At 35.0% G+C, this 14,007-nt stretch overlaps 1 long non-coding RNA gene and 1 pseudogene across 2 annotated transcripts; both read right to left on the bottom strand.

The window, feature by feature from the left end:
- Positions 1–551: 551 nt before the first annotated feature.
- On the bottom strand, positions 552–6,251 carry LOC145570319 (5-oxoprolinase 1 pseudogene; annotated as a pseudogene). The gene is made up of 2 exons (XR_014096438.1): positions 6,153–6,251; positions 552–4,616 (listed from the first exon to the last, which is right to left on the bottom strand). The product of XR_014096438.1 is annotated as a 5-oxoprolinase 1 pseudogene (transcript).
- A 3,920-nt stretch (positions 6,252–10,171) lies between these two features.
- Positions 10,172–10,723, bottom strand: LOC145571981 (uncharacterized). The gene is made up of 2 exons (XR_014096663.1): positions 10,611–10,723; positions 10,172–10,522 (listed from the first exon to the last, which is right to left on the bottom strand). It is a non-coding gene; the product is annotated as an uncharacterized LOC145571981 (long non-coding RNA).
- Positions 10,724–14,007: the final 3,284 nt, after the last annotated feature.

The raw sequence follows: 14,007 nt of genomic DNA, 5'->3' as shown, positions 1-14,007 counted from the left end.
TTTGTATGAAAATTTCATAATCTGCTGCATAAATGAACCAAAAAACTCTTAGAAAGAAATTTTTACTATAAAATATCACAAGATTAAGAAAATACTCCATATATAATACTTTTGAGTGATTTTAGAAATGAACAATCACCACTTTTACTCATGTTAGCATTGCTATGTGTTGATGTCGTTTCTTTGTTTCAGTACCTATTGGTATGATGCTATCTGCTGCTGCTTGAGCTAATTTAAACACAGCAGGCGTTTTCTCTAGCTGAAGGCTTCCATAAAGAATAACTAGCTCTAAATAATTCAGAACATACAGCTTCTTAATGCATCTTCTGTACCATTACTAATAAACTTGTTACTTGTAGGTCACAATTTCGAATACCATTACTAATAAACTTGTCTACTTGCAGGTCACAATTTCAAATCTCAAATACAATGAGAATAATAGTTTAAAATTCACAGTAGAACCAAAAACATAATACTCAATGCAAATTGAAAAATAGACTCATTAAATATTCATCACAAAGGCGACAAAACAGTGATATGGAAAGGAGGCATATGTGATCTTTTTCTCGATTAGCATAGAAAAATTAGCAACAAGCTTTTTATTGTTCAGCTACACTTTATTTTCACCTCAGTCAAAAGAAAAAAGAAAAAGAAAAAAAAAAAAAAAAGGGAAGCTCTTGCTATCTGTATGGTGAGCAGGTCATTGGACAATCATAGCCAACATTTCAATTTCAAATAATGCAGGCTTTACCTTTGGTGAGTAGACATTCAATGTTCTATTGGCAGCGTCTAGCTTCTAGAGAGTAGAACCAAATCCCCCTCCCCCTGGAGTCAAAATCACTATAGTTTCTCCACCCTGTACATGAATGGTATTTTTGCCTCCTAAATAAATTTTCCTCTTATCTTTAGTAATTAGGTAATTAGCACCACGAGCCCCGTCTTTTCCTCCTCTCAATCCTCTTGGAGCATGAACACGTCTCTCAGAAAGAATGCTGACTGTGACTGGCCTCCTGAATTCAATCTCCCTCACAAGCCCATCTCCTCCTCTGTGAACCCCAGCACCGCCACTATTCTCTCTGAGACCAAATTTGTGCAGAATCACTGGGTACCTCTGCTCAAATATCTCAGGATCAGTCATGCGAGTATTAGTCATGTGACATTGGATACCACTAGTACCATCCCATGTTGGACCAGCCCCACATCCACCTCCAATAGTCTCATAATAACCAAATGTGTTATCCCCGAAAGTCAGATTATTCATGCAACCTTGAGAGCAAGCACATGCCTGGAACGCAGTTAGTATGACATCAGTGACTCTCTGAGATGTGAGAACATTGCCACCCACCACAGCAGCTTTGTCACTTGGAGAAAGAAAAGAACCAGGAGGAATGTAGATTTTTACAGGGGCAAGACAGCCTTGATTTAGAGGAATGTCAACATTGACCAAACAACGAAGGCAATATATGACTGCAGCAGCTGTAACTGCTTCTGGTGCATTCCAATTGCCGTATACTTCAGGGCTTGTCGAAGAGAAATCAAATAAAGCTTCTCCCTTCTTTGAATCAATTGTAAGTTTGAGATGAATAGTAGAACCATCATCCATATAATCTTCCTCTTCAATGGTTACACTGTCACCTGCTTCAGGTCCACTAGATGAAGCTGACGCTTTAGCAGCCACTGATTTCAGCATTTCTCTAACAGCTTCTTCTGCATTGAGCTGTACATATTTCATGTATGCATTTACAGTCTCCAAACCATACTGATCAATAAGCTCTTTGATAAGTGAAATGCCTCTTTGATTAGCAGCAATTTGTGCATGGAGATCAGATAGATTGTCTTGGAGCCTCCGGGTTCCAGGGATCTTATGAGCAGGATCATCAGAGCATGGGTACTGGAGAAGTATAACAATACCTTCCTCCTGAAACACACCCTTTTCAACCAGCTTGAAGGCTTTGATAGCAGCCCCTTCTTCCCATATAGCCTTGGAGAAAGGAGGCATGCTTCCAGGAGTAATACCTCCAATTTCAGCATGATGACCCCTACTAGCCACAAAAAAGACCAGTTTTCCATTATCAAATACAGGAGTGATAACAGTTATATCAGGAAGATGGCTACCACCAGAACAGGGATGATTAGTGACCAGCACATCTCCTTCATTCAAATTATCACCCCAGTACTTCAATTGCCAACAAACAGTACTTGACATAGCGCCAAGGTGCACAGGAACATGAGGGGCATTTGCTACAAGCCCTCCATCAGGATCAAAAAGAGCACAGGAAAAATCTAGCCGTTCCTTAATGTTTGTCGATATTGAAGTCCTCTGGAGAGTCCGTCCCATCTGCTCAGCTATCCCCATAAACCTGTGGTTGAAAATTGAAAGCTGCACAACATCTGCAACTTTGTCTGAAACTGTTGTTATGTTTGAAGTTGAGTCAATCTCAATTTTGATGTTTCCGTACTTTGTTATCACAGCTCTACAATTTGGCTCCACAATCACTGTACTGTTACCATTCATGATAATAGCAGGGCCAGGGATGGCATGACCATAACCCAAAATTTCAAGCTTAAACACAGGGGTGTCATGCCACCCGTTTTGAAAATAGACCTTAAAAAGACAATGACTGATTGGGTTTTCTGAAGCAGGATTCTGAGCTTTGGGTTTCAAAATATTAGTGACTCCCACGCCCCGAACTCTTACGTCACAGACAAGGATGTTTCTGTTCTGCAATTTGAATCCATACTCCTGCTGGAACAGCTTTACAAATTCAGTAGTGTAGTCGAATGCTGATCCATCATCACTTTCTTGTTTTTTGACCATAATGGCTGTATCTGTACCCTCATACCTCAGATTCAAATAAGTTTCAGTTTTGATGTTCTCTTCTTTAATACCTTGTTCTTCCAGTTTGTCTTTCACCTGCTCCAGCAACTTAACTTCTCTAAGAGAGGCTTCCTGAACCGATTCACTGCAATAAACAGCAGAATATGGCTCTTGAGCCTCTTCCACAACATCAGCTAGTCCCATGCCATATGCACTCAGTATACCACAAAACCTATGGATTAATACTTCTTTCATACCCAACGACCGAGCAATAGCACAAGCATGTTGGGGCCCAGCACCTCCAAAGCAAGCAAGAGCATGGTTCCGTGTCTCGTGGCCTTTCATCTCTGTCAATTGCCGTATTGGACGACACATTGTCTCATTAGCAACATTGACAAACCCAAGCGCTATCTCCTCAACAGACATATCTTTTGCCGATGGGTCCTGGCTCTTCCTGTGCGAATTTATTTGTTGAGCAAGCTTCTTGAACTCTTCTCTGGTTGCATGGACATCTAAAGGCTGGTCTTCGTTGGGTCCAAAAATCGAAGGGAAGAAATCAGGTATAACATAACCCAGCACTAAATTTGCATCTGTAACTGCTAATTCACCTCCTTTCCTGTAGCAAACAGGGCCAGGGTGAGCACCCACTGATTCTGGACCCACCTTGAAGGCTCCAAACTGGAATTTTAACTTTGATCCTCCACCAGCGGCAACAGTGTTTATGTCAAGCTGAGGAGCCTGAATGACTGCTCCTGCAATCTGAGTTTCGAGCACTTGTTCATAACCACCAGCATAACGACTGACATCCGTTGATGTACCGCCCATGTCAAACCCAATAAGAGGCTTATCTGTTTCAATCCCAAACAAAGTCTGTGAATAACCAACAACACCACCAGCAGGGCCTGACAAAACTGCTTTATGACCTGAAAATCTACTTTCAGGTGCTAGCCCTCCATCTGATTGCATAAATAGAACATTAACCTTCCCTAAGCCTTCATCAAACTTAGATATGAATCCAGACAAGTAATCTTTGATAACTGGGGTGAGATATGCATCCACACTAGCAGTTAGACCTCGTGGAATTGCTCGGACCATAGGTGTCAAGGCTGATGACAAGGACACATGTCTAAAGCCCATGCTCAAGGCTAACTTCTCCACGGAAATTTCATGCTGTGAGTAGGTGTAAGAGTGCAACAACACGACAGCTAGACAGCTTATTCCCTTCTTCAACAGCCCATTCAGCAAAGGCCTCAAGGATTCTTCATTCAAAGGCTTTACAACTCTCACCAGTTCACCTGAAACACCTTTAACAACATTTGATGACTTGACGTTTTCTTCTGTATCAAGAACGAGTTCAACTCTCTCTTCAACCTCCAAGACTTCTTCGTAAAGATTTGAAGGCTTGGATACAGTAAGGTCGAAAATGTTTGGCCGAGCCTGATTCCCGATTTGCAGAAGGTCCCTAAAGCCTTGAGTAACACAAAGTGCAATTCTCTCACCTTTTCTCTCTAACAGGGCATTTGTAGCCACTGTTGTACCCATCCTTATCCACTCAATTTTGTCAGTGGGGATCTTGGAGGATCGAGGAATTTTTTCCCCGGTGTATTCTTCCAAAATTCTCCGGATGCCTTCAACTGGAGCATCATCATAGTTAGAAGGATCAACAGATAAAAGTTTCATAACATGGCCTTCAGTTTGACCAGGGAGTTCAGCATAAACATCAGTAAATGTGCCTCCCCGGTCAATGCAAAACCTTAGTTTCTCAGAATTGATGCTTCCCATTTGAACACGCAATTTCCTGAAATCAGATAATCTCACAGACATTACTTCGGTGATTCAGACATCTCCCTAACACTGAAAAGTCACCAAAACTTGAAAAAGGGACATAGAAGAAAGCGTTGTCCAGGGGGGGGGGTGGTTAATGGTTCACTAAATAGAAGGTACCCATAATGCCATAACTCAAGGCCATGAAAAAAAAAAAAAAAAAAAAAAAAAAAAACTCGATCTTTCTGAGAATAATAGGCACATTGTTTGACCCCCTTATAAATTTAAGACACAATTTTACTCATAGACCCTCTATTACAGTTAGGCCATTCGGATGCTCTCCCCATCACTCCATCATAAACAACTACTTTTGAGGAAATGCAAAGCAGTTTAGTAACCTGCCAGGGAAAAACCAATCATAAAACACTGTTATTTGAGAAGATGTGACAAATTTCCAGGCATCTAAAAAGGTAAGTATGAGTTTATGATTATCATTTCTGAACAAAGCGAGTACTCGAGTAGTTGTCATAACTAAATCCACATATTTCTTTTATTTTCACCATCTCTTACAATGTATCACCAAACCTATATTTTCCTTCCAACTCCTAGAACTGTCTATGTCACAGCTACAAAAAAGCAAGGGAATTCAATCCTAGAGATCACATTGACTGTACAATCTAAAAGGAGCTAATAGTTAGTGGATGATCACACACTACGTTACTCGGACTTGGGTGCCCACATCCGACACGGGTATATATCCATGTGTCCAACCTGGCTAGTTTTGTGAAATATTTACATAATTTTGAACTAAAATGAAGTATCCAAGTATCCTACCCATGTCTAAGTGTCGAGGTCTAACATAAATACTCGAAGTATAATGAAGAGTTCGAGTAACATAGATCACACACATGCTCCTTTCCCTCCACCCCCCTCACCATCCCTTCTTGATAGGTGGGCAAAGTATAGCCTAAGCAAATCGAATCCACATTGTGAGCAATAATAGATTCATACCCAGAAGGGTAAAAATATACCAATTTCCAGAGCAGAATGATAATCCAAATATCCAATACACATACTTCATTTTACTCATTTTTTTTTAAAAAAAATTGAGTTTTCTACAATTATCGGACTGATTTCATGCTTATTTTGTTCATTTTTAATCATAAAAATTTGAGCTTTCAATTACCGGAATGATTTCCTACTTATTTTTAATCATTCTACACATCCCAATGATAAATACGTAGTAGATAATTCCAATGCAATTATATTTTAATAAAAAAAGAAAGTGAAATCTTGGATTCAATCCCACACCATAAACTTTGCATCTCTTATTTGTAAAGAACTTAACAAGATGACCCACAAACAAAAATCAAATTCATCCAATTAATCCAAGAAAACATTTCAGCATATCTTTAATTTGGATGTGCATATACTATAAGACAGCTTATTTTATGATATAATTAAGAAAGAGATGATCAAATCATACACTTAAATCAAGAAATAAAATCCGTAATATATTTTCATTGAAAAATAAATAGAAAATGAAAAATGGAGGAGAAGAAAGGTGTACCTGGTTCGCGAAAGATGTGTGAGTGAGTAGAGAGAAAACGCTATCGAATTTTGTTTTCTGCTCCACACTAATCACTTTATAAGTTTATAATTGTTTCAAGAAAAAGACACCTTTCTAATCCCCAAACTCTCAAACGGTCAAACCTCAATCGCTGAGTATTACTCTCTCTTTTGTAAGCGTTTTATTTTAACTTTTGCACTATTTATATGCATCTCGCGTTTTAACAGACTAATAAGCAAACAAATGAGTTTTTAGATAGGCATGAAATTATTCAAAACTTGACTTTTACTTAGTACTTGGTATGATAGGGATAACATCTAACTTCTTTGACTATTTATATACTCTCTCCCTTGATTATAGTCTCTTATGGGTAATTTTCACGGAAATTAATAAACATAAATAAAAAGTAAAAGTAGATTGAAAAAATAAGTTTACGTAGAGGGATAGACAATAATAAAATTACATGGGAAAGTTAAATTTGCACAAATATTATTGCAAATTAGAGAAAATTTTGGAAAAAAAAAAATATTAATAATAGTTAAAAAAAGCAAACCAGACTATTATTTTAGGACTTAAAATAGACCATAAGAGACTATCAATAAGGGGTTTGAGGGAGAATGAGATTTAAAAAATTATGTTAAATCTTATTAGGATCGTTGTAATGTGAATTTATATACTTCGTAATTTTTTTAAAAATCTATGCTACATAAATTCAAAGTAATATTGAACAAAATAATACACTAGAAATCGTATTAAGTGAATAAGTGTAAATGAGAAAAACTTTAGGAATAAAGTGGTAAAAGGGTAATTGAAGTTGAAAGTGGTCAAATAGTTTCGAAAAATTTCCTTAAGAAATGCTATGGATATACTATAGGTATACTCATATTAGTCATATACCCGTATACTTTAAGGTAATTTGTCATTTTTTTTTGGTGTTTTACCCGGTTAATCTTTTGGGCTAATCCGGATTTAGGGATCAGTTTTGATTGGTTAGATTCCAGTCTCCTCCCAATTATTATTGCGAGGGATCAAACACAAGTCCTCTCTACCAAATGTAGTCTCAATTACCACTACACCAACATTCAATTAGTAGATAGCATTTAGCTGCCATGAATACATTTGTATGGGTGTTTTTTTAAAAATTGTATTCGTATTTGTTTATTCTGCAATTGACAAATTTCAACCAAAACTCAACTATTTGTCCATTTGCCTCATTCTTTTGAATGGAGTATGATTCCATAACTTCTAATGCATATTTTTTCTTTTCCGTGCTACAATTCATGCCGTCTCTCTTACTCCAAATTAAACAAATAACACCATTCCACTCCTAGAGATCGAAAACTGTAGCTACCTAGGAGTCTAGGTCTATAGGAACAAACCCAAGGGAGTCATTTGTTGTTTGTGTGATAAGTTTGAAGGCAAGATTCCACGAACTAAAAATTTGATTTTCTCAAGCATATAAGTATATAACATAGATGTTTTAGTCTTAGTTGTATCTACATTTTTTTAAGATTTTGAACTTTTGAAGTATAAGGAAAAGTATAAGGAAAGTTTGTCAATTACCACCTACTATTGTTTCCATTTTAGCAATTACCACCTACTATTATTTTTTTGAAAATTACCACCAACTTTTTTCTTAAACACCAAAAGTTCTCACTTAGTTGGCTCTCAACCACCTTATGCATCATATAGGCCCCACATTATACATTCCCTCCCATTTCTTATTTCTCACTCGATACTTCACTCTCAAGTTCAATTTTTCGCTGAATGAAATCGAAAAAGCAAACAATATTCAATCAATTATTTGATTTGAAGAAGTGAATTGCAATATTTTCGATTTCTTTCAGCGAAAAATTTAACCTGGAAGTGAAGTATCGAGTGAGTAATAAGAAATAGGAGGAAAAAGGGAGGGAAGAGTGAGTAATAAGAAATGGGAGGGAAAAAGGCAGAGAAAGTATTATGTAAGGCCCACATGACATCATAAGGTGGTTAAAAGCCAACTGGGGGAACTTTTGGTGTTTAAGAAAAAAGTTGATGGTAATTTCCAAAAAAAATAATAAAATGTGGTAATTGCTAAAATGGAAACAATAGTACATGGTAATTGTCAAGATTTCCGAACTATAAACCATTCCACGGATATCAAGGATTAGGAAATTACTATTGAATTTGGATAATCAATGGCTAGGATTACTTAGTTGCCATCAACCAAAAGATCTCAAAAATTACTTAGTTCAATGGTAATTTCCTAATCCCCGAATAGGAAGTTACACTCAATAGAAAATGTGCCACTGTAAACTTTTGAGAATGTCAAGTCAAGATCGCCATGATCACCAAATCCTCTGAAAAATTGGCTGGTATATTCCATCACTACTCAAGAGAAGCGAAAAAAACTGTATTCATTGGAGCATATAATCACAGTAATTAAGCACAAATTTCTCATCATAAAAACATGTACCATGTACTTGGAAGTACCAAATGCTCTGACCTCACATCCGCAGCAGTTCCAATGTACTCTATTGAAGGTTTTCCTACGTAAAATGTTTCAGAATCTCAATGCATAAATTCAAAGCAAGAAACGATCTTGGCACTCTTTATCCATAATCAGCTCCCGTTCAAGGTACTGAACTCAGATACTACATATACAGTTTACGAGACCACCCCCAAGCAGAAAGCACTAAAGCAGCCATGAAAATAGGGGAAGGGCGAGCAAGCCAGATTTATGACAGCTGCTTCACAAATGGCTAAGAATGATTACCCTCTTTGGGCTGCTTGGGGACTGGTCTTCCAGTATAATCTGATTGAATATCAGAATGACATCTAAACATCTAATGAAGAAACTTTGGAGAAATGACCTATGAAAGTCATGATAAGAAAGAACATCTATGGTCGGCAGCAGAACACCAGCAGCCTGTAGGCTATAATCTTATAATGTTCTCCATCTATAACCTTCTTACAATCACCCCTTACACCAAGCTCAACATATTCAGCAGTACAGCCCCAAATTGTGACCCAAACTCGAGAAATCCAACAATACAATCACAAATAGATTCAACAATACAATCCCAAAATATAACCCAAGTTCAAGAAATCCACCAACAATTCCAATATATGAACCAAACTCAAAATAATCAGCAATACAACCCCAAAAATGTAGCCCAAGCTCAAGAGATTCAACAATACATCCTAAATATGACCTAAACTCAAAAGATCCAGCATTATATTCCCAAAATATATCATGAGCTCAAGAAATTCACCAATACAATTCCAAATTTCCAACATATGAACCAAACTAAAGATATTCAACAATTCAATCCCAATTTGTCATTCCAGCTCAGGGAATTCAACATTACAATCCCAAAATAAGACACAAGCTCAAGAAAATCAACACTACAATCCCAAATTGTAATTACAGATCAAGGAATTCAACATTACAATCCCAAAATATGACCCAAGCTCAAGAAATTCAAACTACAATCCCAAAAGATATCCAAGATCAGGAAAATCACCGATAAAATTGCAAATTATAACCCAAGCTCAAGAAAATCAACAATACAAACCCAAAATATAATCCAAGCTCAAGAAATTCAACAGTACAGCCCCAAAACACGAGTTCTCCAAGTAGTGATAAGACTGATAACAACCAAGGAAGATCAGATAGACATTACTTGGCACTGCACCAAACATTTCTCTAAATCTTGCAACACCAACTAGAGCAAGGCAACATAATCACAATTCTACAGCCCAAACAAACATAAAATAAATAAATGGAAATCAATATCATATTCATTGCTTTTATCTTTTGTGTGGAAACCAAACCAAAGCAATCCCCAATTCTCCAACATAACTAAATAAATTCACTACACTTCTCAGATCCAACACGGGTAATCGGGTACATGTTCAAGTATCCGACTTAGAGAAATAAAGAATCCGCATAACATAAAACATAAACTTCCAATCAAACAAAAATTGCATTGAATCCAAATAAAACATCAAATTTATAAAACAAAAGGAAAGGATAATCACTATCAATCAACAATTAGACATAAATTTAGGTTCAGAAGCCAGATCAAACTGCCGAGTTTGCCAAAGAAACCATTATTCTTCAATACAATTAACTTGACAATAAGACACTCCCATTGAACTCCTCAAACCCATAAACCCTAGATCAGATCAATCACACTAATTTTACAACAATACAAACCCCCAAAAATTTTTCCAACCCAGGATTAAATCAAGTAAAATTTACAACCCTATCAATTTTGGGGGTGATAATTATCAATTATTTCCTAATTTTACCTACTTCCTTCTTGCTTTCGCTTTCAGATTGTGCCTTCTTCTTCGCTAATTTCTCTTGCAACGCTTTTGCATCCCTAATCAAATCAAATCAAACCCAAATTATAATTGATTCTCAAAATTTGAAAAATATTTGATTAATCATAAAAATCTGAAAAAGGGTACCTTTCTCGACGCTGCTCAGGTGTTAAACCGTCGGTTTTAGACGTCTTCGTTTTGCTAGAATTGCGAGCTTGAGCTCTTTCACGATCTTTCTCCCTTTGATTTCCGCGTTAGCTTGAATTAAGGATCAAACAAAGAACACCCAGAAAAATTTACCAAAAAAAATTAACAAATTAAACAAAAGTTCGTTTAACTCCCGAGAAAACCCAGATCAAGTTGAATTCTTTAATTTCAAAAAAAAAATAAAAATTGAAATGTGGGTTTTTTCGGGAATTAAACGAAGTTAGATTTAATAATGTTATGAAGATGAAAGAAAAAATAGAAAGATGGAAAGGATATGACTCATAATGTCAAGATTAAAGCTACGAAGAAGAGAATAAAAGCGTCGTAAAACAGGAGATCGATTGAGTTTTTGTGAGAAAACAAGTGCAGAGTTTGATGGGTAGATGGTTTGAAGGTTGAAGATAAAGATGGAAGGAAGGTTCGAGAGAGTGGGAAAGTGTAAAAGAAAGGATATGTGAGTTGGGATGAGATAGAAGGGTCGAGAAGCCGCGGTCAATTGGTCATGGGTCAGACCGATGGCTAAAAAAATATTCGCTAAGTTGGGCTGGGATGAGTCGGGTTAAGGTTCTGACCGAATATGTTTGTCCAAAACCTTCATAGTAACGGCATGTTCACATACGTTGAACTCAGTTGAACTGAATTAAACTGAACTAAATTGAAAATAAATTGAACTGAACTGAACTGAAAATAAACTAAACTGAACTGAACTTATAAATTAGTGATTTTTAACTAGGATTAGTGATCTTTGATTATTTATTATTATACATATTAAAATACTTAAGAAAAATATACTATATAATTATAATACTTATGGAAAATATATTAAAAACATGAAACCCCAAAACATTTTAAAAACGTATACTATTTAATTAAAAAATAAAATATTATTATAACAAAAGAACACAAAACACTTTGTAAAAAATTAACACAATTAAAAATAAAAAATAAAAAAAAAAGAAAAAGAAAAAAAAAAGTAAAAGCTGGAACGAAATTATTATTATTAAAGATTAATTTATTATTATTATTATTATTGTTGTTGTTGTTGTTGTTGTTGTTGTTGTTGTTGTTGTAATAAGAGCTTAAAAGAATGAAATTTGGCTTTATATCATTAACAATATCATTAAACATAAGCTGAACTGAACTGAATTGAAAATAAACTGAATTGAACTGAACTGAACTGAACTTAAGTAACTGAACTGAACTGAAATTCAACGTATGAGAACAGGCCCTAAGACCGGACTTATCGTGCTTTTCTGGATTGAACCAATAAAATTATACGTAACTAAAAATGTGAAAAATGCACTTTTTTCATTCTTTGGTCACCTTTTATAATTTATGCATTGAAAAAAAATAAAGGAATAATATTATCGATCAAATTAATGCATTGAAAAGTGTCTTAAATTTGACTTTGTCAAACAAAGAGAGTGATTTTGTGGTCAAAAAAATGGATGGATTTGGATGTGATTAGTTACTCAAATTTAAAGGGGACATCTAAAATAATTAGTATAGCCTTTATCTCTTACGAGTATTAAGGAAATTTTTTTTGATATTTTGAAAATAATTTTCAAGATGAATCCAATTACATCCCATATGATATGATTTTGTTATTCATAATACTATTTTTTTATAGTAGAAGTTTTTAAATGTTGATTAACAAAGTCAAAATGTAACCATTGAAAAGAGACAAGGGAGTAATAGTTACAATTTCTTTTGTGATATAAATGGAGTGAAATCATTTGTCTATTTATTGTTCACTGCATTATATTGCAATAATCATCATATATCAAAAAGTATTAATCCTCTATCTAATTAGAGAATCGAATCGTTTCAATACTACAACACAATATAAATCATGAGTTCATGACATAGCAATAAGACAAGTACTAGTATAAATTTATCAAGGACATTTGGGCTTTCCTTCCTTTGTTTTCCAATTATTGTAGCATGGACATTCTTCTCTGTTCCCATAAGTGCCTGATGGTACGCACAAACATATATCACAGCACTTGTTGCAAAAAAATAGACAAGGCTTCCTATGTTGAGTTGCTGAGCACCGGTAATCACATGCTGCCGGACAATCTGCGAATTTGAAGCATCCGATTAACTATTAGTTGCGCGAAATGAGAAATTATTTTCCCTTGTTGCATAACGTGGATGATGTGGTGTTGCTATATAAAAACTATCTTATTAAGAAGAATAAAATGCAAAATTTCTCCGATTTTGAAGAAATGTTAGTGTGTAATTGTAAAATTACATGCTTATATGATGGTCATGTACCCATTTTTTTTCCCTTGTTTATATGGAAATCATCATATGAGCGAACATTTACCCTAATTAACTAACACTAGACAAAATCTAGCAACCTTACAATTTTCAATCTTAAAAAAATGAGGAAAAAAGTGCTACATACCTTCTATTTTCACCGAACCTTCGCCACCAGCCTAATTATAAATGATGAATTACATTAACACAAAGTGAATGAAAAATTAGATTTATTTGAATTGGATAGAATTTAATGAATACACACAACACATATAGAGGTGGTTAGAGTAAATGTTGGTAGAGATGTCAAAAACTTACCATTGAAACTTCAATAATTATCATTGACACAAAGAGGAGCAGCAAAAACTTGACAACAGCCATACTTGAAATACTTCAACTATTAGTATAATTTACTTGTGTGTGTTTTAGAAGGGATGGTTAATGTGTATATATTGGTGATTAATCATGTATTATCATGTTGTTAAGTGCCCCTTATATAGAGATGTCACTCAACCTTTGGAAGGACATAAATTATTGAAATTCATGTACAATGTTTGAGATCATTTTGGTACAAAATAATGATGGAAACAATCTTTTTATATATGGTTTATGTTCCATCAGTTTGGAAATTTGGGATTTTTTTTTTTCATTCCAACTCATTCTAGCAATGTGGCTGTATCAAATGAAATCAGTTATGCATATTTCTTCCCTAATTAATAAAATGTGGAATATGGAAAAGATATAGATTTGTGTTTATGTAATAATTATTGTGATAACAAATCTCAAATGATCATTTTCATTTTAATATTATGTATTTTTTTGACAAAGGAGAAAATAATATTTTACAACGCAAAAAAAAAAAAAAAAAAAAAAAAAAACCTATAATACTGACCGACTAATCCTTATAATTCTGATCAAATAACCCCTATAACACTGACTGGGTATACCCCTATAAGTCTATAACACTAACGAAGTAACCCTTGCAACAGTGATTGAGTAACCTGTATAATATTAACGAAGTAACTCTCATGATAAATGTCCACATGATATGGCTAGCCACTTATAAAAGTTGGTT

The sequence above is a fragment of the Chenopodium album genome, chromosome 12, assembly GCF_948465745.1.
Source record: "Chenopodium album chromosome 12, dcCheAlbu1.1, whole genome shotgun sequence".
Classification (NCBI taxonomy): domain Eukaryota; kingdom Viridiplantae; phylum Streptophyta; class Magnoliopsida; order Caryophyllales; family Amaranthaceae; genus Chenopodium; species Chenopodium album.
The sequence above is the reverse complement of the archived record's forward strand: the minus strand, read 5'-3'. Positions and strand labels throughout refer to the sequence as shown.